The sequence below is a fragment of the Oncorhynchus kisutch genome, linkage group LG8, assembly GCF_002021735.2.
Source record: "Oncorhynchus kisutch isolate 150728-3 linkage group LG8, Okis_V2, whole genome shotgun sequence".
Lineage (NCBI taxonomy): Eukaryota > Metazoa > Chordata > Actinopteri > Salmoniformes > Salmonidae > Oncorhynchus > Oncorhynchus kisutch.
In genome coordinates, this window is record NC_034181.2 from 33637197 (window position 1) to 33661012 (window position 23816).

General features: G+C 42.5%; 1 long non-coding RNA gene across 1 annotated transcript in view; it reads right to left on the reverse strand.

Annotated features, from left to right (window-relative positions):
- Positions 1–8305: 8305 nt before the first annotated feature.
- LOC116374832 (uncharacterized) overlaps positions 8306–23816 on the reverse strand; it is a 47720-nt gene continuing 32209 nt past the window's right edge. Inside the window, exons 2-3 of the long non-coding RNA XR_004210788.1 lie at positions 11129–11220; positions 8306–9213 (exon numbers count right to left, since the gene is read on the reverse strand). This is a non-coding gene — a long non-coding RNA (uncharacterized LOC116374832). The remainder of the gene's footprint in view (positions 9214–11128; positions 11221–23816) is intronic.

The following is a 23816-nucleotide window of genomic DNA, read 5'->3' on the forward strand; positions in this document are numbered from 1 at the left end:
AATAAAGAATATTCAGTAGTGAGTGGTTTTGTATAAGAATGTAGTAATTCATGTAGAGCTCTTCATATGTTGTGTAATACATTATTAACACCACCAGATGGCAATAAGATCCAATGAACAGTGGAAGAAAAATAAAAGAGGGGCTGCATCATATAACACTTACCTGGAGATAAGTTTGAGACAGGTGTGAGTTCTTAGCATCAAATAAATGTGTGGGGGAAATGTATTCTGGCTTAATGATTTAACTTTACTCTTGGATTAGGATGACCATGGGGAGAGGAACATAAAAATAAACCAAATACAAAAAATAACATTGACAGATATGCATCATGAACCATATGTCACAGTCACACAAACACAGTCTTTGATGCCTCCTGGAATTGGACATCCTTTGTCTAGTTTAAAGCCCTGTTCTCGGTGGTGGAAGGGTTGCACTTTTGAATCTCTCTTCATTATTCATTTAAAAAAATTAAACCTGCTGTCTGCTTAAAAAAAAACACACTCAGAGCTCCTCCTTCCCATGCACACACTGTGCTCAGCCCAGCTCTATCAGATCAAGCCAAGCTAGTCCTCGCCTCGGCCCCTCAGAACTCCTGAGTTTGATCTGGTCAAAGTGCTGCCTGTTTAGAAATCCCCCAACCAGCCCAGCCCACCTCCCAGCAGACCCCAACAAGGCCTCCCCATGTAAGGTCTCCAGTTCACCTCCCAGCTTACTTCAACCTTTTATCCCTTTATCCAGGCTCAGCATCAGGGTCAAGATTAGGATCAGTCCTATCTGGATTCAAACACCTCATCTCACATCTCCCTCCTCAAGTCCTCTAAAGATGTGTCATCTTATTTTGAGCCTAGACATTTTCGCTCATGTTGTGACTGATTCATCACATTGGACCTCTATCAGACGGCCACGTCCTTATGAACTCTCACCTTATGCTTTAATAGGAGGTTCTTATAAGGGTTTTGGCTTTCATGTGCCAATCTTTGCCAAAATGATCTATAGGAAGGGCTGCAACATAACATAGATATTCAATAATGCATTTTAATCAAGAAGTCATTGTAAGACTTGCTGCAGGAACCAGTAGATAAATGCACGTTGGCAACGTGCCATGTACAATACTTCACTGTCACTAGCTGGGTAGTTTCCCAAGCTTCCCAGAACCATTATATAACACCGGTCTAGTAAAGAGCAGTATGGGAGTTATAGATGTCACTAGCAGGCATCAGATTTACCAACTTTCATGTTAATTTCATATTCATTCATTCACCTACGTATTTAGCTATGATAATAATCTGGAGTTCTTATTTAAACTGTCCAACTTCTCAGGTTGATCAGATGGTTTTGGACCCCTCCTATTTACTTTTCCTGGCTAAGTTCTGCTATGTTCTCATGCACTGTAGTTGAAAGGGAAATAATGTTTTATAGTTGGTCCTCAAGAGGGAGTGAGAGAGCCAATTTATTCATAGACAGAGCAGGGTCTCAGTCTAACAGAACAGTGGACTCCAGAGGGCGTGTGTAAAGAGGGAATCCATCCTCAGAGCAGTACCTGACCTCCCGTTCCCCTATGTTGCACACACCTTGTCAGCAGGTAGGGCCTTATCTAGCACTGGCTGAATTGAGGCATTGAGTACACACTTGACCTTGTCATTATCCTGTACCTGGTTTTGTTTCTACACTCTTTTCTACCCTTTGTGTTTCCTGTCATGCACTATTTGAACAAAGATAAGCACACTCTCTTGTTCTCTGTCTCTCTCTCACACACACGCACGCACACACACACACACACACACACACACACACACACTTTCTCTCCCTTTCTCTCTCACAACAGAACTTGTTCTCTTTGTCCATGAAAGAAACCTTGTAAATGTTATACAGGAAAGGCCCTTGACTTAACCATGACCCTCCTAGCACTGTTTAAACTGTACAAGTCAATAAGTGTTTCACTCAAATGTTTCTTCCTTTGTCAGGCAAGTCTGTCGAGAGGTTGACAGTTTTAAACTTATTTCCTTCGGGAGTTTTTCCTGATGAGAAAAAAAATACTAGACATAACCTGCAACCTGACTCTCATTGCTCATGATCAATACACTGGTGACCTTAAACTATCCAGTCTCTATTCATGTGAAGCTCTCAAACATGGCATTTATTTATCTTGAGCAGTTTGTTTAATTATACCTCTTGTCATTTAAAAATAATTCAAACATATTGAACTATATTCTCTACAGATGATGAGAATAAAGTGGTGTTGCCTGTGGTGGTTTGGGAGCCTTTCTGGCTACTGAGTAATTGATCTAATAACAATCAGAACATTTGTGGTACATGCTATCCATACAGTAAGTGCATCTTTATCTGATCATCAAAAAGCTATTCTAACACAGCTCTAGGAGTGACGGTGTTGCCCTTTGATTTTAATGCTAAGAGCATCATTTATTTAAGATGTTTGAATGGCTTTTTGAGAGAGAATAGATTAAAGGAAGTTCCGTGTTTGAGGTCCAAATAGTGCAGGCAAAGCAGTGTTTTATTTCAAACTCTCCTGGGGCTGCGATTGGGTTGACAAACAGGGCGGCTGCAAGCGGTGATTAGTTCATGCCACCTACTAAGTAATCAAAAAAGTTTGCCAATCAAGGCCATCCCATGAGTTAAATGTTTTTGTAAATATGAAAGGCCTCATCACCATTGTCACTTGAAACGTGGCAGCCCCCATATCGGGCCACACTGTCTTGCTGATCAAAACCCTCCTGACAAAAGGAGCTATAATTGGCATAATGAGATGCACTGCTCCTTTCAACTGTGTGTGGAGTGAGAGGCTCTCTGTCTCTTACTTGACACTCTCAGCCTCAGCTCAGCTCTGGGCCTGGAGCTGCCTGGACAGTAAAACAAAAGTGCTGATCAACCCCCTGCTCCATGGACAACACCCACTCTCTGCATTACTAACTTCTTCAGTACCAACTCCCCTGTGTAAGATAGACCCCTCTCTCTCAGACAGGGGAACATGGGAGTAGCCTGTTGTGTGTTTTAGGAGGTAATGAGGGCCCCTATCAGAGAATTAGTAAACAGTGAGATGCCAATGGCCTTGGAGCATGCTGCCCTATGTCACTCTTTCCTGTACCCCATGTAAGATCACCCTTCAAGGGGGAAACCGATAAGAGCACACAGTCGGTGTGTGGCCAGGCTGACATGGTACCGCCCTCCTCCACCTCTCCAAGATCAAAGATAGCCAAGATCAATGATGGAACATTTTTTTGGAGTACTTTAAATGAAATTATGGGCAGAAAGACAAATTCAACTCCATATTTTATCCAATCAGATGGCTTATTCATCACAAAACCATTTGATGTTGCCAATTATTTTAATGATTACTTCATTGGCAAAGTGGCCAACAATGAACAGTGAGCCATTGTATTCATGCATACAAAAAAACTAATCATGAAAGAAAAGCATTGTAAGTTTGAATTTTGTAAAGTATTGTTATCTATCAATAATGACAAACCTCCTGGCATTGAAAACAGATGGAACCCAACTGAGTATGGTAGCTGACTCTATAGCCACTCCTGTCTATCATATCTTTAATTTGAGACTAGAGGAAAGTGTTTGTCTCAGGCCTGGAGGGAAGTAATTCCCCTACCCAACAATGGTAAACTGGGCTTTACTGGTTCTAGCAGCCCACCTATCAGCTTGCTGCCAGATCTTAACAAACTGTTTGAAAAAAATTGTGTTTGGCCCAATGCTATTTCCTTGGAAACAAATTAACAACAGACTTTCATCATGCTTATAGAGAAGGACAATCAACATGTACTGAGCTTACACAAATGACTGATGATTGGTTGAAAGAAATGTTTAATAAGAAGATTGTGGGAGCTGTTCTGTTAGATTTTAGTGCAGCCTTTGATGTTATTGACCATAACCTGATGTTGAACAAACTTATAGTATGTGTAATGGCTTTTCAACCTCCGCCATATTGTGGATTCAGAGCTATCTATCTAACAGAGCACAGAGGGTTTTCTTTAATGGAAGCTTCTCTAATGTTAAACATGTAAAGTGTGGTGTACCGCAGGGCATCTCTATTGACCCTGTACTCTTTTCAATTTTTACCAATGACCTTCCACTGGCATTAAACAAAGCCTGTGTGTCCATGTATGCTGATGATTCAACTCTATATGCGTCAGCAACCACAGCAACCACAGCTAAACAAAGAGTTACAGTTGGTTTTAGAATAGGTGGCCAGTAACTGTGTGGCTGTTGATCCAGTTGAGGAGACTAAATGACCTGATGTTACCTTAGATTGTGAACTGTTATGGTCAAAACATATTGATTCAATGGTTGTAAAGATTGGGAGAGGTCTGTCCGTGATAAAGAGATGCTCTGCCTATTTGACGTCACACTCCACAAAGCAAGTCCTTCAGGCTTTAGTTTTGTCTTATTTGTCAAATGATCATGTGCTGCAAAGAAGGACCTAGTTAAGCTACAGCTGGACAAAAACAGAGTGGCACGTCTTGCTCTTCATTGCAATCAGAGGGCTAATATCAATACTATGCATGCCAGTCTCTATTGGCTAAAAGTTGAGGGAAGAATGGCTGCATCGCTTCTTGTTTTTATAAGAAACATTGTGTTGGAAATTCCAAATTGTTTGCATAGTCAACTTACACATAGCACTGACACACATACTTACCCCACCAGACATGCCACCAGGGGTCTTTCACAGTCCTCAGGTATTGGAAATTCCAAATTGTTTGCATAGTCAACTTACACACAGCACTGACACACATACTTACCCCACCGGACATGCTACCAGGAGTCTTTTCACAGTCCCCAGGTCCAGAACAAATTCAAGGAAAAATACAGTATTACACAGAGCCATGATTGTATGGGACTCCCTTTTATCTCATATAGCACAACTAAACAGCAAACCTGGTTTCAAAAAACAAATAAAGCAACACCTCTCCCCCATGTGACCTACTTTTTGGGTATATGTACGGACGTACAGTATGTGTAACCAATAGATAGATGTACACATACTGTACGCACACTACATGTTGATGTTTTGAATGTAAACTGTAGAGTCTCTGTAAAGTATTCATACCCCTTGAATTATTCACAATTGTGTTGTGTTACAGCCTGAATTCAAAATGGATTTTAAAAAATCTGCACACAATACCCCATAATGGCAAGGTGAAAACATGTTTTTAGACATTTTTGCAAATTGAAATATCTCATCTACATAAGTATTCACATCCCTGAGTCAAAACTTTGTAGAAGCACCTATGGAAGCGATTACAGCCTAGTCTTTCCGTTAACTGTCTTCTTACTTAGCAACTCCAGTGTAGATTTGGCCTTGTGTTTTAGGTTAAATTAGGCTAAATTCCGTTTCTTATTTATCCTGAAAAACTCCCCAGTCCTTAACGATTACAAGCATACTTGTAACATGATGCAGCTACCACTATGCTTGAAAATATGGAGAGTCATACTCAGTAATATGGAGTATTGGATTTGATCCAAACGTAACTAAATGTGAATTGCTTTGACACATTTTTTGCAGTATTCATTTAGTACAAAAAGGATGCTTGTTTTAGAGTATTTTTATTCTGTACAGGCTTCATTCTTTTCTCTCTGTCAATGAACTTAGTATTGTGGATTAACTACAATGTTGTTGATCCATCCTCAGTTTTCTCCTATGACAGCTGTTAAACTCTGTAACTGCTTTAAAGTCACCATTGGCATCATGGTGAAATCCCTGAACGGTTTCCTTCCTCTGTGGCAACTGAGTATAAAGGACACCTGTATCTGTGTAGTGACTGGGTGTATTGATACACCATCCAAAGTGCAATTAATAACTTCACCATGCTCAAAGGGATATTCAGGCTGTATCACAACCGGCCGTGATTGGGAGTCCCATAGGGTGGCGCACGATTGGCCCAACGTTGTCCGGGTTTGGCCGGTGTAGGCCGTCATTGTAAATAAGAATTTGTTCTTAACTAACTTGCCGAGTTAAATAAAGGTTTAATAAAAAAAGTATTTCAAATCAAAAAATTAGATGTCTGCTTTTTTATTTGAACCCATCTACCAATAAATTTAATCAAATCAAATCAAATCGTATTTGTCACATGTGCCGAATACAACAGGTATTCACCTTACAGTGAAATACTTACAAGCCCTTATCCAACTATGTAGTTTTAAGAAAATACCCCAAAAATGAAAGAGATAAAAGTAACAAATATTTAAAGAGCAGCAGTAAAATAACAATAGTGAGGCTATATACAGGGAGTACCAGTACAGAGTCAATGTGCGGGGGCACCAGTGTCAAGGTAATTGAGGTAATATGTACATGTAAGTAGAGTTATTAAAGTGACAATGCATAGATAATAACAGAGAGTAGCAGCAACGTAGAAGGGGGGGTGGGCAATGGAAATAGTCTGGGTTGTCATGTCGTGTGTATAGGTGGCAGGGAAGTCAGGCGTAGGAGAATCGAACTTGGTATGAATAGAGTAGTTTAATCCAGTAAAAACAAAACTCCAAAACCAAAGTACATAATAAAAATAAAGATGGGTACAAGAACCCGTCGCACACCAATACATAAATCACGAGCATGAAAAAAAACAATCTCTGACAAGGACATGAGGGGAAACAGAGGGTTAAATACACAACATGTAATGAATGGGATTGGAACTAGGTGTGTAGGAAGACAAGACAAAACCAATGGAAAATTAAAAATTGATCAATGATGGCTAGAAGACCGGTGACGTCGACCGCCGAGCACAGGCCGAACAAGGAGAGGCATCGACTTCGGCAGCAGTCGTGACATGGGTAGCCATTTGATTAGTTGTTCCGGAGTCTTATGGCTTGGGGGTAGAAGCTGTTTAGAAGCCTCTTGATCTATAAGTTCTGCTTTGTTCTCATGCACTGTATTTGAAGCCTCTTGGCGCTCCGGTACCGCTTGCCGTGAGGTAGCAAAGAGAACAGTCCACTAGGGTTGCTGGAGTCTTTGATCATTTTTAGGGCCTTCCTCTGACACCGCCTGGTATAGAGGTCCTGGAAGACAGGAAGCTTGGCCCCGGTGATGTTCTGGGCCGCTCTGTAGTGCTTTGCGGTCGGAGGCCGAACAGTTGCCATACCAGGCAGTGATGCAACCCGTCAGGATGCTCTCGATGGTGCAGCTGTAGAACCTTTTGAGGATCTGAGGACCCATGCCAAATCTTTTCAGTCTCCCGAGGGGAATAGGCTTTGTCGTGCCCTCTTCATGACTGTCTTGGTGTGCTTGGACCATGTTAGTTTGTTGGTGATGTGGACACCAAGGAACTTGAAGGTAGCTGCTCTTTAATTATTTGTTACGTTTAACTCTTACATTTTTTTGTTATTTTCTTAAAACTGCATTGTTGGTACATAGCCCACCTATAATTAGCCCATCCAACTACCTCATCCCCATACTGTTATCTATTTTATTTATTTTGCTCCTTTGCACCCCAGTATCTCTACTTGTACACTCATCTCCTGCACATCTATCACTCCAGTGTTTAATTGCTATATTGTAATTATTTTGCCACTATGGCCTATTTATTGCCTAACCTCCGTTATCCTACCTCATTTTCACATGCTTTATATAGACTTTTTCTATTGTATTATTGACTGTATGTTTGTTTTTTCCATGTGTAACTCTGAGTTGTTGTTTGTGTTGCACTGCTTTGCTTTATCTTGGCCAGGTCGCAGTTGTAAATGAGAACTTGTTCTGAACTAGCCTACCTGGTTAAATGTTTTTTTTTTAAAGGTGCACTTCTTTGGGCTCCCTAGTGGCGCAGCAGTCTTAGGCACTGCATGTCAGTGCAAGAGGCATCGCTACAGTCCCTGGTTTGATTCCAGGCGGTATCACATCCGGCCGTGATTGGGAGTCCCGTAGGGCAGCGCACAATTGGCCCAGAGTTGTCCGGACTTGGCCGGGGTAGGCTGTCATTGTAAATAAGAATTTGTTCTTAACTGACTTGATTAGTAAAATAAAGGTTAAATAAAAATAGAATCCCTGGTCGTTGTGGTTGATCCTGTGTTTGAAATTCACTGCTCGACTGAGGGACCTTACAGATAATTGTATGTGTGGGGTACATGGATGAGGTAGCAATTCAAAAATAATGCACTAGTCCAAGCAACTTAATTTGTGACTACTCCTGAACTTATTTAGGTTTGTCATAGGAAAGAGTTTGAATACTTATTGACTCAAGACATTTCAGCTTTTCATTTTTAATTAATTTGTTAACATTTCTAAAAACATAATTGTACTTTGACAGCGACCAAAAAATCTAATTTGAATCCCTTTGAAATTTAGGCCAGAACACAACAAAATGTGGAAAAAGTCAAGGTTCGTTACACCAGCCACATATTTCTGACACTGACAGAACTTCGTCGGCGCCTAAGACCGCACGTAGTGTTACTTAATCGGCAGACCTAGACCCTGTCACACTAAACGAGCCAAGACGTCCGACAGTCGTTAACGACCTAAGAATTTGCTCACGACGTGGAAATGTTGTCTAGGACGGCAAAATCATGGCATAAGACGGCTAAAATCTTCCAGCCCGTGCGGGCCTTAAGCCGTACAGAAGGTTAGACACAGCCAGTTATGTCAAGGATATCATCCACAGGCACACCTCAACACTCCACTTCCATAGACAGAACCTGGGAACTAGTATGCATGGAAGCATTCAAACAACATGTCACAAAACATGTCACAACGCAAAAACCCAAAGACTGTTCTCTCCCCTTAGTAAGCACACAAAGGGCCCATATTCACATCCCTCCACATTTTATTTACCATTCACTGCAAAACACAATTGGACAGGTGGATTGATAATCCAATGTGTTAGTTATTCTCATCCCATTCCTCTCACTTTTCAGACAGTTTACTTGGAGCCCGAGGGTGTGAGGCATCTTGTTTTCAATGGCTGCTACAGTACATTACCTCAGAGCCGTGCAGCGCCTAGCTCGCTGCCAGAGAGGGGCGGGTATTGTTTTCCTGACAGAGATCAATGGATGGGTGAATGTGCTTTAATTCTGCAGGAGCTCCTCTCCCAGGCTAATAAATGCAAGCCTCCCTGCTGACTCGGCTGTCGTGCTGAGCCCAGCGGGGGTCAGCCTTTTTGTGTTCCCTTGCCCAAATTTTGGAGCCATCAATACTCTCCCTGGAACCAGTCAATAGAACAGCGCTTTGTGGCTGAGGGGAGACCAACTTCAAGGCTAATCTGGAAGAAGAAAAAAACGGACACATTTACCAGATAAGATCAGCGTCTATAGATATATTGTGAAATGAAACTGGTAGAAATAAAACAGTGTTATATGAACACATGTATTGTTAAAGCATTTACTATATCAAAACAGCTCTACTGTAAGAGGAGGGAATTTGGTACTTTGTTGTGGTTTCCTACGAGGGTTAGTGACCTGAAATGTGGATGAGAGTTCATGTCAGATTGAAAACATAATAAATACTCTGACAACTGAGCAGTATAGATTGTGAAGAAGTAGTCAAGAGTTACGGTATGATGTGGGGGAATAGAGTTCAATTTCAATTTTTTTTGAATAATTTGTTTGTTTGAGCAAATTACTCTTAAAAGCATGATTATAAATTGTCATCATCCACAGTACCATGATAAGCTGAACTATTCCTTCAATTTAACCTTCATGCACTGGTGATCATGTATTCATGTGCACACCGTAAATGGAGTAGATAATCCACTACTTGAAATGTAGAATGATTAACAGTCTGAAAGGCATGTAGAAAGGTTCTGATTTATCTATTCCAATCTTTTTTTATTGATAAAAAAACCGTTTAGGGTCATAACTGTAAAGTTTTAAACAATGGTGGTTAGTGGCAACTTTGAGGGCAGGCTATAATGGATCACATCACTCATGGCTGTGTTCCCATACTGCCTTGCTGCTAGCTTGTAGAATCAAGTGAATTATTAAGCATCCGGCTTCAAATAGCGTGTAAAACTCTGTCCTCCTCAAAGAATTGTGAAACTTTTTTCTTTCTCTCAGACTTTCTCTCTCTCCTTTTCTCTCCTCTTTTCTTTTCGTAGGCTGCTCCAACATCAAGTTGTCTCCAGATTTTCAAACGGGTTGAAAAATAAGAGTTTCCTCAGCTTGTGAGCGTATTCAAAGGCCTTCTTCTTCAGATGTGCCACCTTGCAGCGTGGTGGTGGCGGCGCAGGAGCAGGATAATTCAGATATGCTAATGTATCAGCAGGATAGCTCCGAGCATGGCTTACCCCGCTTTAAATAGACAGCTGCCTTCTCCCTTTCTTTTCATACCCCCCCTCTCACCCTCCCTCTCTCATTCGCACTCTACATTAATAGCAGGTTGAAATGTAATAACCATTTAATTTCTACTAATTAGATAGAGAGAGTAATTAGCTTGGTGCATGTAAAGCTAGGTTTTTAAGTATGTTTGACAAAAAGAGTGCAGTAGAGAGGTGTGGGACATGCTGAAAGGGACTGTGGCTCAGGCCTGGCGTAGTGTAATGATATCACACTACAACACTGAGAGCTAGAGGTAATGGAGTCAGTCAGTGCCCACCACCCCTCCCTCAATAAAGTGTACCTCAGTCCCAGAGACTCTGTGTCCAAGCTGTTAGCATTGCCGCCCAAAGCCTCAGTCCCACACTCTCTTCGGGTTATCTATTATCTCCATCAAGAGCCATGCTGTGCAGGAATCCTGGGTGATTGGGTTTCTTTCACAGGCCTTGTAGTCAGTCATAAATTGGAGGGGATCCTGACCGGCCCCTCTCTCTCACCCCCTAACCCTGGCTCCAGCTGGCAGGGAACGATTGTTGAGGAGCCGAGGTCAATGCAGGGTCACTCTCTGTGGCGCTTCTTAACTCCCCTCGACTTTTTCTCTCTCCACTTCTTCTCTTTTCTCTCTGTCCATCCCCTGGCTGGGGTTGCTAGGGCTTGGTATTTGGATTTTAAGACCATTTTGTAATTACAGAGGAGCCCTGGTCGGTCCCCCTGCTGCCTTTGGATTTCTCTCCTCTATTTTGTCACTCTTGATTGGTGGTAAGAAGCTATGCTGGGGCCATCTCACCCCCCCACAAAAGGCTTTTGTGCTTCTTGTTCCCTATGCTCTGTACACACAGAGCTGATTCATTCGCAAGGACTAACCTTTACAGAGGCAGAGGAGGATAGGGACAGACAGGGTGGCCACTGGAGCCCCTCAGGCTGGAGCTACGGGAGCTGAGGTAGATCTGGTAGATCTGCAGACAACGGGGTCACAAAAGTACAAGAAGAAGAAGAAGCTACTATTATGTTTGTGTAAGAAACAGAACAGAGGCCTTGTTGTTTATTGTGTGAGAGCCATAAACCACAGGGAACATCACAGAGAGATGGGTCTGATGCAGAGGTGTAAAGTACTTAAGTAAAAATACTTTAAACTACTACTTAAGTAGTTTTGGGGGGTATCCGTACTTTACTACAGTATTTATATTTTTGAGAAATTTGACTTTTACTTCACTACATTCCTAAGGAAAATAATGTACTTTTTACTCCATACATTTTCCCTGAAACTCAAGAGTACACGTTACATTTTAAATGGCTAGCATGACAGGAAAATGGTCCAGTTCACGCACTTATCAAGAGAACATCTCTGGTCATCCCTACTGCCTCTGATCTGGCGGACTCATTAAACACAAATACTTTCTTTGTAAATTTTGTCTGAGTGTTGGAGTGTGCCCCTGGTTATCCGTAAAAAAAAAAGAAATTAAATGGTGCCATCTGGTTTGTTTAATATAGGGAATTTGAAATTATCTACTTTCAATACCTTAGCAATTACATTTACTTTTGATACTTAAGTATATTTAAAACCAAATACTTTTAGACTTTAAATCAAGTAGTATTTTAATGGGTGACAGTAATTTTCCATTAACTTCTTACGGCTGAAATCCCGTTAACGCGATCGATTTGACAACAGCCAGTGAAAGTGCAGGGCGCCAAATTCAAACAACAGAAATCTCATAATTCAAATTCTTCAAACATAGGTCAGTGCCTAGTCACATATAAACAGCCATTTTTACAGCTGAAGAGAGGAGTCACAAAAAGCAGAAATAGAGACAAAATTAATCACTAACCTTTGATGATCTTCATCAGATGGCACTCATAGGACTTCATGTTACACAATACATGTATGTTTTGTTCGATAAAGTTCATATTTATATCCAAAAATCTCAGTTTACTTCGGCGCATTATGTTCAGTAATGTTTTGCTTCCAAAACATCTGGTGATTTTGCAGAGAGCCACATAAATTTACAGAAATACTCATCATAAATGTTGATGAAAATGCAAGTGTTATGCATGGAATTAAAGATATACTTCTCCTTAATGCAACTGCTGTGTCATATTTCAAAAAAGCTTTACAGCGAAAGCACACCATGGAATAATCTGAGTACAGCGCTCAGAGACCAAAACAAGCCATACAGATACCCGCCATGTTGTGGAGTCAACAGAAGTCAGAAATAGCATTATAAATATTCACTTACCTTTGATGATCTGCATCGGAATGCACTCCCAGGAGTCCCAGTTCCACAATAAATGTTTGTTTTGTTCGATAAAGTCCATAATTTATGTCCAAATAACTCCTTTTTGTTCGAGCGTTTAGTTCACAAATTCACAAGGCGCAAGCACTAGGTCCAGACAAAAAGACAAAACAGTTCCACTACAGTTCGTATAAACATGTCAAACGATGTATATAATCAATCTTTAGGATGTTTTTATCATAAATCTTCAATAATGTTCCAACCGGACAATTCCTTTGTCTTTAGACATTAAAGGGAACGCAGCTCGCTCTCACGGCGTCGCGCGTGACTGGCATTCTGCCAGACCCCTTAGTCAAACAGCTCTTATTCACTCCCCCTTCATAGTAGAAGCCTGAAACAAGGTTCTAAAGACTGTTGACATCTAATGGAAGCCTTAGGAAGTGCAATCAAACCAAATTTACACTGTATCTTGGATAGGAAAAGACTTTAAAACCTACAAACCTCAGATTTCCCATCTCCTTGTTGGATTTTCTTCTCAGGTTTTTGCCTGCCATATGAGTATTGTTATACACACAGACATCATTCAAACAGTTTTAGAAACTTCAGAGTGTTTCCTACCCAAATCTACTAATAATATGCATATCTTAGCTTCTGGACCTGAGTAGCAGGCAGTTTACTCTGGGCACCTTATTCATCCAAGCTATTCAATACTGACCCCCAGCCATAAGAAGTTAAGGTATCTTTAAAAAAAAGACAATTGGGTACTTTTTCCACCACTGGTCTACTGAGGGAAAACATCTCTTCCAATATCTGGGGCTATAAAACACATTGAAGATCAAATAGTGACAATGAATACAGAACAATAATGATAACAAATAATTACCCCAAGAGACAGTAGATAAGAGTTCCCTCCACTCTTAAATCAAATCAAAGTTTATTTGTCACGTGCGCCGAATACAACAGGTGTAGACCTTACAGTGAAATGCTTACTTACAGGCTCTAACCAATAGTGCGAAAAAAAGGTGTGTGTGTGTGTGTGTGTGTGTAGGTAAGTAAATAAATAAATCAACAGTAAAAATACATTTGAAAATAAGAGTAGCAAGGCTATATTCAGACACCGGTTAGTCAGGCTTATTGAAGTAGTATGTACATGTAGATATAGTTAAAGTGACTATGCATATGTGATGAACAGAGAGTAGCAGTAGCGTAAAAGGGGTTGGCGGGAGGTGGGACACAATGCAGATAGCCCAGTTAGCCAATGTGTGGGAACACTGGTTGGTTGGGCCAATTGAGGTAGTATGTACATGGATGTATGGTTAAAGTGACTATGCATATAAGATAAACAGAGAGTAGCAGCAGCATAAAAGAGGGGTTGGGGAGGGCACACAATGCAAATAGTCCGGGTAAACATTGGTTACCTGTTCAGAAGTCTTATGGCTTGGGGGTAAAAACTGTTGAGAAGCCTTTTTGTACTAGACTTGGCACTCCGGTACCGCTTGCCATGCGGTGGTAGAGAGAACAGTCTATGACTGGGGTGGCTGGGGTCTTTGACCATTTTTAGGGCCTTCCTCTGACACCGCCTGGTGTAGAGGTCCTGGATGGCAGGCAGTTTTGCCCCAGTGATGTATTGGGCCATACGCACTATCCTCTGAAGTGCCTTGCGGTCAGAGGCTGAGCAATTGCCGTACCAGGCAGTGATGCAACCGGTCAGCAGGCTCTCGATGTTGCAGCTGTAGAAACTTTTGAGGATCTCAGGACCCATGCCAAATCTTTTTAGTTTCCTGAGGGGGAATAGGCTTTGTTGTGCCCTCTTCACGACTGTCTTGGTGTGTTTGGACCATTCAAGTTTGTTGTTGATGCTGACACCAAGGAATGTGAAGCTCTCAACCTGCTCCACTACAGCCCCGTCGATGAGAATGGGGACGTGCTCGGTGCTCCTTTTCCTGTAGTCCACAATCTTCTCCTTAGTCTTGGTTACGTTGAGGGATAGGTTGTTATTCTGGCACCACCCGGCCAGGTATCTGACCTCCTCCCTATAGACTCTCTCGTCATTGTCGGTGATCAGGCCTACCACTGTTGTGTCGTCTGCAAACTTAATGACGGTGTTGGACTTGTGCATGGCCATGCAGTCGTGGGTGAACAAGGAGTACAGGAGGGGACTGAGCACGCACCCCTGGGGAGCTCCAGTGTTGAGGATCAGTGTGGCAGATGTGTTGCTACCTTCCCTCACCACCTGGGGGCAACACGTCAGGAAGTCCAGGATCCAGTTGCAAAGGGAGGTGTTTAGTCCCAGGTTCCTTAGCTTAGTGATGAGCTTTGAGGGTACTCTGGTGTTGAACGCTGAGCTGTAGTCAATGAATAGCATTCACACATAGGTGTTCCTTTTGTCTATGTGGGAAAGGGCAGTGTGGAGTGCAATAGAGATTGCATCATCTGTGGATCTGTTTGTGCGGTATGCAAATTGGAGTAGGTCTAGGGTTTCAGGGATAATGGTGTTGATGTGAGCCATTACCAGCCTTTCAAAGCACTTCATGGCTACAGACGTGAGTGCTACGGGTCTGTCGTCATTTAAGGCAGGTTGCCTTTGTGTTCTTGGGCACAGGGACTATGGTGGTCTGCTTGAAACATGTTGGTATTACAGTCTCAATCAGGGACATGTTGAAAATGTCAGCGAAGACACCTGCCAGTTGGTCAGCACATGCCCAGAGCACATGTCCTGGTAATCTGTCTGGCCCCGCAGCCTTGTGTATGTTGACCTGTTTAAACGTCTTACTCACATCGGCTACGGAGAGCGTGATCACACAGTCGTCCGGAACAGCTGATGCTCTCATGCATGCCTCAGTGTTGCTTGCCTCGAAGCGAGCATAGAAGTGATTTAGCTCGTCTGGTAGGCTTGTGTCACTGGGCAGCTCGCGGCTGTGCTTCCCTTTGTAGTCTGTAATAGTTTGCAAGCCCTGCCACATCCGACGAGCATCGGAGCCGGTGTAGTATGATTCAATCTTAGCCCTGTATTGACACTTTGCCTGTTTGATGGTTCGTCGCAGGTCATAGCGGGATTTCTTGTAAGCTTCCGGGTTAGAGTCCCGCACCCTGAAAGCAGCAGCTCCACCCTTTAGCTCAGCGCGAATGTTGCCTGTAATCCATGGCTTCTAGTTGGGGTATGTACATACAGTCACTGTGGGGACGACGTCCTCAATGCACTAATTGATAAAGCCAGTGACTGATGTGGTGTTTTCCTCAATGTCATCGGAAGAATCCCAGAACATGTTCCAGTCTGTGATAGCAAAACTGTCCTGTAGTTTAGCATCTGCTTCATCTGACCATTTTTTTATAGACCGAGTCACTGGTGCATCCTGCTTTAATTTTGGCTTGTAAGCAGGAATCAGGAGGATAGAGTTGTGGTCGGATTTACCAAATGGAGGGCGAGGGAGAGCTTTGTACGCGTCTCTGTGTGTGGAGTACAGGTGATCTAGATTTTTTTTCCCCTCTGGTTGCACATTTAACATGTTGATAGAGATTCGGTAGAACTGATTTAAGTTTCCCTGCATTAAAGTCTCCGGCCACTAGGAGCGCCACCTCTGGGTGAGTGGTTTCCTGTTTGCTTATTTCCTTATACAGCTGACTGAGTGCGGTCTTAGTGCCCGCATCTGATTGTGGTGGAAAATAAACAGCCACAAAAAGTATAGCTGAGAACTCTCCAGGCAAGTAGTGTGGCCTGCAATTTATCACAATATACTCTACTTTAGGCGAGCAAAATCTAGAGACTTCCTTAGATTTCGTTGTTTACAAATATGCACAGACCGCACCCCCTCGTCTTACCGGAGTGTGCTGTTCTATCTTGCCGGTGCAGCGTGTATCCCGCTAGCTGAATATCCCTGTCGTCATTCAGCCACGATTCCGTGAAACATAGGATATTACAGTTTTTGATGTCTCGTTGGTAGGATATTCGCGACCGTACCTCGTCCAGTTTATTGTCCAATGATTGCACGTTGGCGAGTAATATTGACGTAACGGCAGCTTTCCTATTCGCCTTCTGCGGATCCGGACGAGGCATCCGGCTCTACTTCCTCTGCGTCGCTTCCTTATGTGAATAATTAGGATGTCTGCCCTGCGGGGTGATTGGAGAGTATCGTGTGAGTCCTGCTTGTTGTTGTTGTTGTTGAAAAAGTCTTTGTCTAATCCGAGGTGAGTGATCACTGTCCTGATATCCAGAAGCTCTTTTCTGCCATAAGATATGGTTGCGGAAACATTATGTACAAATATCGCAAAAACTCCCACATAATAGCACAATTGGTTAGGAGACCGTAAAACGGCGGCCATCTCCCCCGGTGCCATTTTCACCATTTTCATCTTAGTTTGGCCGGTTAGGACATGCCTTCTGGAAGGTGAATGTATATGCTTGTAATGAAATGAAAGTCTCACGTGGAGTTTGGGTATGATAATTACTTTTGTATGAGAGTCCCAACAGCTTGTGTTTACTCCCACTCACTTGTTGAACTGAATGGAAACAACCAGAGTTCAGGGACCAACTAATGTATTTCAGATTGTAACGTCATCTTAAACTAACTGATAGGCCTTTACTACCGTTTTGTACACATCACAATGTCCTCCTTAGAGAAACATCTGATACTTTGTCCATATGCCGGAGAATTTCACAGTTCAACCAAAATCACTTCCAGAATATCACAACAAAACGTGTGAAGTGTGTGGCCCTATAGGAGCAGGCCATGTCTTTCATTTGCACGGAAAAGTTCCACAAACTGAGCATTGTTCCCTGTGAAATAAGACGCAGGCTTGGGAGAGGCATTGTTCTATTTCCGTTTGTTTGAGTCTCTTCTGTGTGTTGGCTCTCTCCAGAACCGTTCTTACTTCTGACAAACAGCATCTGCAACAGGGTTTCTGCTTCCTCCCATGGGATAGACCAGGGAACAAAATAAATATCATCTGTTCAAATAAACAGGATGGCATTCATTGTTGACCCCATCAATTGAAATATGTTCCTGGATATTCAATGAGAATTAAATTAATCGTTTTGTGGGTTTGACTAAATCGGTGCCAATGAAGACAGATGAATAGTCTGGCAGCGCTGAAATCACTGGTTTCAAGGAATACAACTTTTCAGAGCACAGGCTTATTGAACACCATAACACAGTATGGTAAACCATCCATTAACTAACAGGATAACCTCTTATAGTAGTGTGCTGGATATACTAAGTATGAGTATTAAATCAAATGTGCATTGTTCAAGGGGGAGATCCTGAGTGGCACAGCAGTCTAAGGCACTGCATCTCAGGTGCTAGAGGTGTTACTACAGACCCTGGTTCGATTCCAGGCTGTATCATAACAGGCTTTGATTGGGAGTCCCATAGGGTGGTGCACAATTGGCCCAGCGTTGTTAGGGTTTGGCCGGGGGAGGCTGTCATTGTAAATAAGAATTTGTTCTTAACTGACTTGCCTAGTTAAATACAGGTTAAATAAGTAAACAACATATGTCTTACATTATACAGAGCCTAATGTAAGGCGGTTCTACACATCTTGACTACGGACTGGAGCCAGCATCCCAAGCCACAGGCCTGACTGAAGCTAAATATCAACTTTTTGTATAAAAAACACAGGCAAACAGCAAACATAACAATTACAGCTGGGAATTTTTGTTCCCTGGGGACTTCCCCTTGGTGTTATTGGGCCTGTCTGCTTTGACATTGTCACAGTGGCACTTTAATAGCCTCCCTCAATAGATCACAGTGGCTGGCAGTGCAACATGAAAGGCCCTCACCAAAAGGTGTTAATGGAAACCTCCTGACCCTGAGACAACTTCCACCGTGTTAAACCACCAACAGAGGTGAGAGATAGAATACAGGGGAATAAGGAGTGTGTGTGTGTGTTTCTGTGTGTGTGTGAGAAAGAGAATGGGAGGGAGGGAGAAAGGAAGTGAAAGAGAGGAACATAGGGAGAGGGGATGTTTGCCCAGATACAGAGCAGAGAGCAGAGGGTTGTGGTGAAAACATGGCCTGTCCTTTGTAGTGAGGGGTGGAGGATAGGGGATGGTGGCGTCACTCGCCAGAGGGGAGGGGAGCTGCCAACAAGGCTGTGTCATCTCGCAGAGGAAACAAGGCTAGTGTTGTCTTTCACTCCTCACTCCTGCCGGCCTGTTTGAACTGCAGTGGGCCGCCCGCTGTCACCTTGTTTACACAGCTAACAGTCTGCTCAATCTATTCATACCTGGACCATCAACAGCACTTGACACACTGCCCAAAGGAGACAACAGAAATTGTGTTTACTCCTTTTTGTCTCTCTCCATCTCCGGAGCTTGAAAGCATAGATTTACTCAACATCTGTAGCAGAGATGAAACCGAATAGTAATTGGATGCAATCATGTGAAAGTCTGCAGTCCTTCTTGTGAGGCACATGTACAACCGAACACAATTGTAGTTTGGCATCAAACGGGATAAAGAAGAAAGAACAGTCAGAGTCCAAGTGGCTTCAAGGACACAAAGGGGCAACACTACTAAATATATATTTGCAAACTATTAATTCAATAATTAATCGTCTCTGGTGGAATAAGACCTCTAGATTTTGTCATACACTCATAATCAGCTAAGACTACTTTATTTCTTCATCATGAGCTGTGTCTAACATGTACTATGAGCTAGTATTTCACAGTTTAGTTAGGTCATGTGGGAAACTGAAGATGTTCAAAGCTCAGACATGCTTTTGGATTTGACTTACACACAGATATACACTCAGACACAGAGAGTCAGACACAGCCACAGAGTTCCATACAAATTATATTTAAACATTCAATGCACCCATTTTCTTTTCTTTGCCTCAGTCAGTGACTTCATACAAGCGCTACCACCCTTAAAATTGCTTTCAAATCCCTCAACAAAAGATGTTTGTGTGTCTATAGTGTGTGCACCATATCAACATCCTCAAACTTTTGTGAGAAGAGGCAGCAATAATCATGTCTGCAGCAAAACATAAAGGAAGGAAGAGAAATGAAAGAACAGGAAGAGAAAGAGGAGTGCATATTGTTTCCTATGCTGTTTAATCAGAGGGAAAACAGCCATTCCCCTAAGATACCCTTACTTCAGAGATAAAAACATGCATTTCAAACAGGATGTATGAGACGTGCATTTCAAACAGCTCTCAGTAGGATTGTTTTTGATACCATGTCAAATGTCACTGCTTTTCCTGTGCCCTGGTTCAGAAACTGAACAACAAATACAAAGTATAAAATCATAAGCTATTTGCTTGGACCTAACACTTCTTGCAGCATATAATCAGAACAAAAAACAGGTAATAATAGCACTCATTTGACAGTGTAATAATGACAAGCCCAAAGGAACATTCCTCTACGAGATTGCCAACAGCTGTCACATTGTCAAAGGTTCAAATATGTGGAGTATTTCTGTCACCTCCCTCCCCGATAACTTATATCTAACCCTGTTTCTTCAAGTATCTTATTAACACTTTGATTTTGTTTCAAATGACACACCCCAGAACCCCAGAACAATCATAGTTCTCAAGTTGTAGCAAAGCTCAATATTCAGAAATTGTTTAAATGTCTTAAATGCTGTTTCGTCTCGAGGTAATAGCTATTGTTGCAGGGTATTGTGCGTGATGGGCCACAAGCTCCATCACGCACAAGTAGTCAGTTCTGGGGAGGAGAGTGACAGGTTATTTAGACCTGTTTTGATATTTGAGCCTGAGGAATGCCTAAAGACACAGTAATCCTTCTGTGTACGGAGAAAGCTTCATAGGTTAGGTAGGACTGCTCACAGCTATGAAACAATATCTGAAACAGATTAAAAGGCATTTTCATCTGCTTGATTCATGTTCCTTTCAGCTTGCCCAGGTGCTATATCTTACAAGAGAGTGCAAGAAAGAAAGGCTGTGCGTGTGTGTGCGCCTGCCTGCCTGCGTGCATGCATGTCTGTGCAGTAGCTGGTGTGTGCAGTAGCGTGTATGTGCTTACAGTATCTGTGTTAGGGTCTGTATTGTAGTGTATTCAGGCACACTGTGCTTCCTGTATTTTCAACTGGCCATGGTAAGCCTACAGCTAATATGCTTCGCACCCATAAGAATGGTTATTTCAGCTCTGTAAAGAATTAAACAACTTTTCAAATGTCAAACCTCAGTGCTGCAGACAGACATACAGACAGACAGACGGACGGACAGACAGACAGTTGGCTGTGAGCCTGTGGAAAGGCACAGCTTGAGGAAAAGGAAACAGAGAGTCTGAGATGTTCTCTGCTGATGATGATTAGAATCTAGACGCTGATTGTTCTGGCTTGTCTTCATACCTGCTCAGGATTCACTGCAAGGCTAGTCCCCCCCCCCCCCCCCCCCCAAAGGGTGCAGTCTGCGACTTCAAACGAACACTAGATTCCTTCACCTGCACCCGCCAGTCATAACTTCACACCTCGTCGACAACCCGCAGCGCGAAGCAACGCACAGAGTGACCCATAATTATCCAGATTTGAGCCTCACGCATAACAGAGGCTTTTTTTGTTTGGTGTTGTGTTATTATTGGAACATCAAGTTCAAGTTTTCTTTTGAATTAAAACTGACGTCTTTGTAAAAAATGGAATTATCTGCAACAGCACACCATTGGGAGTGTTTCATTCAAGCTGGGTTCTTTGGCACAGTCATAATTACTGCCAAGGAAAATGTCTGGGAAAGAGCACAATAATGGCCTCTCAAATCTAAACGAACTTCAGAAAGAGAGGCTCCACATGTGGTTCCTTAAAAGAGAGCGCCATGCCTCCGGTGGAAAGAAAACACGAGAAAACAGCTTTGTTCCCTTATTTATTTTCTTTACAAAATCACAACTAATAACAGCAAAAGACAACTTCATCCCAATATGCGTTTGGTTGTCCACTCATATGAACAGTTATTCAAATCTCAATGGTAAACAAATAAACAGAAAACAGTGCATTCAGATACATACATTTCTATTTTTTAGAATACTATGGTTAAATAATATGGTTACATTTGCTGATGTGAAGAAAAAAACAGTTTGAAGATCAATGAATACCTGAATCATTGGCACAGCGCTATCACTAACTATAGGGACACACATCCAACATATTGCAACCGATACACAATTATAACAAGATGAAGGAAATATGTGTGCCATACATCTCACTTATAAATAGCACAGGCATTTCAATCAAGCATGATATCTATCTAGTCCTCATCATTACGGCTGTCGATACTCATTTCCTCTCTCTCTGCACCAGGCAGCACAGGAGTCTCGAAGCCTCACATACAGTCAGTTCCGTCCCAGGGACTGCAGGCAAAGGAGGAAATCAATAGCGAAAAAATTGCTGCAGGCTCACACATTTTTATCTGGCTTTGAACGAGTCAGCTTTAATTTAGCTTTGATCTCAATTTGCTGCTTTTGGGATGGCTTTGGCTGCAAACAGGCTTTTCCTATGAAAGGCTCTCTAAAACCCAAACGTATATTTTGCTTGTGTGAGTGTCCCCAACTGACGACCACGGAAAGGAACACATCACAGAGGTGTGTAGAGGTACACGTTCATCAGTCACAAACAGCTCCGTTGTGGACAGATTGTAATGAATGAGCTGAATTCTATCTATCGGAGGATTTACAAGCAAGCAAAGCTAAAGTAAGACAATGTTAGCGAGGGGCTGGTATAAAGAGATCCTCAATGTTGGTGAAAAAAGGTGGCTCCTTGCTATTGTGAAATAACAGGTTGACATGCAGCACAGCTGGCCTTGTTCTCACTGCTCTACACATCATTAGAGCAGTGGAACGAATGGGGGAGTGATATTATGAAATCACCTAAGTTCGGTTTAAAGATGGCTGTCCTTCCCTGCCCCGTTTCTACACCAGTGCCTTCATAAGGGGGAGTTGTTTGGGAATTTGTTTATCTTTTTTTGGAACAGAGACAAAAGGGTAAGATAAAGGTCTAACCCGAGAAAAGGCCAGTGCCTTGCTGGGGAGAAAGGGAATGGTCTAATCTAATTTGGTTGGAGCAGGATGTGTGTGTGTGGTGTGGTGTGTGTGTGTGTGCGTGCGGCTGTGCTGCACAATGTGAGGGGACTGTGGGAATGGTACAGGAGGGCTGTGGCTCTGAATGGAACCTACAGAGCCAGAAGCAGTGGGGAGTCTCCCCAAACGCGCTGATTCCAGGCCCGGCCACTCAAAGAGGGATTAGAAAAGAGGCCTTCCTGATTAGCAATTCACACTCAAGTGCTCCCATAAGGACCCTGGCTAATATTTCCATCAATTATCTTCTCCAATGGGAGCCTTAAGTTGTTTACTCTGTTTTTAACCATTTTTCTCCATGTTCGTTGCTCCATCAAAACTGTTAACCTCGCTGGGTCCATACTTGCGAACATAAGCAACCATTTAAATTTAAACTGGTTCTCCGGCACAGAAATATGTATTGTAAATGTACTTCACATGACAGAACGCAAAATTGTTGCTGGTCCCATGAAATAACATGACAAACGTTAGCCCTATGCTATCCTCACCAGGTGGCATTGATTATATCCTGGCTAGTGTTGCAAAGCGATGGTATATTACTGGAAATGTTAGAAGTTTATCTGTAAACTACCAGAATTTTGGTATCGTTCAAAGATTATATGTAATCTATCAAGAGACATCTAGTGGCCGTTTTGGGTACTTCAGAGTATCACAAACATCATAAATATAAACCATCAATTTAGTGAATACCATTGGTCAGGGGTGTGAAACTCATTCCACGGAGGGCCGAGTGTCTGCAGGTTTTTGGTATTTACTTTCAACTAAGACCTAGACAACCAGGTGAGGAGAGTTCCTTAATAATTAGTGACCTTAATTCATCAATCACAAGGACAAGGGTGGAGTAAAAACCTGCCAACACTCGGCCCTCCGTGGAATGAGTTTGACACGTGCCATCGGCAAGATAGAACAGCTGCCTCTGGTAAGAGAAAGGGTGCAGTCTGTGTCTGTTCGTAAATAACAGATGGTGCACAAAATCTAGTATTAAGGAAGTCTCAAGGTTTTGCTCGCTTGAGGTAGAGTATCTCATGATAACCTGTAGACCACACTAGTTACCAAGAGAGTTTTCATCTATATTTTTGTGGCTGTCTGTTTACCACAACAAACCAATGCTGGCACTAAGACCACACTCAACGCTGAATAAGGCCATAGGGCCATAAGCAAGCAAGAAAATGCTCATCCAAAGGTGGCGCTCCTAGTGGCCGGGGACTTTAATGCAGGGAAGCTTAAATCAGTTTTACCTCATTTACCTTCTACCAGCATGTTACAAGTGCAACCAGAGGGGAAAAAAACTCTAGACCACCTT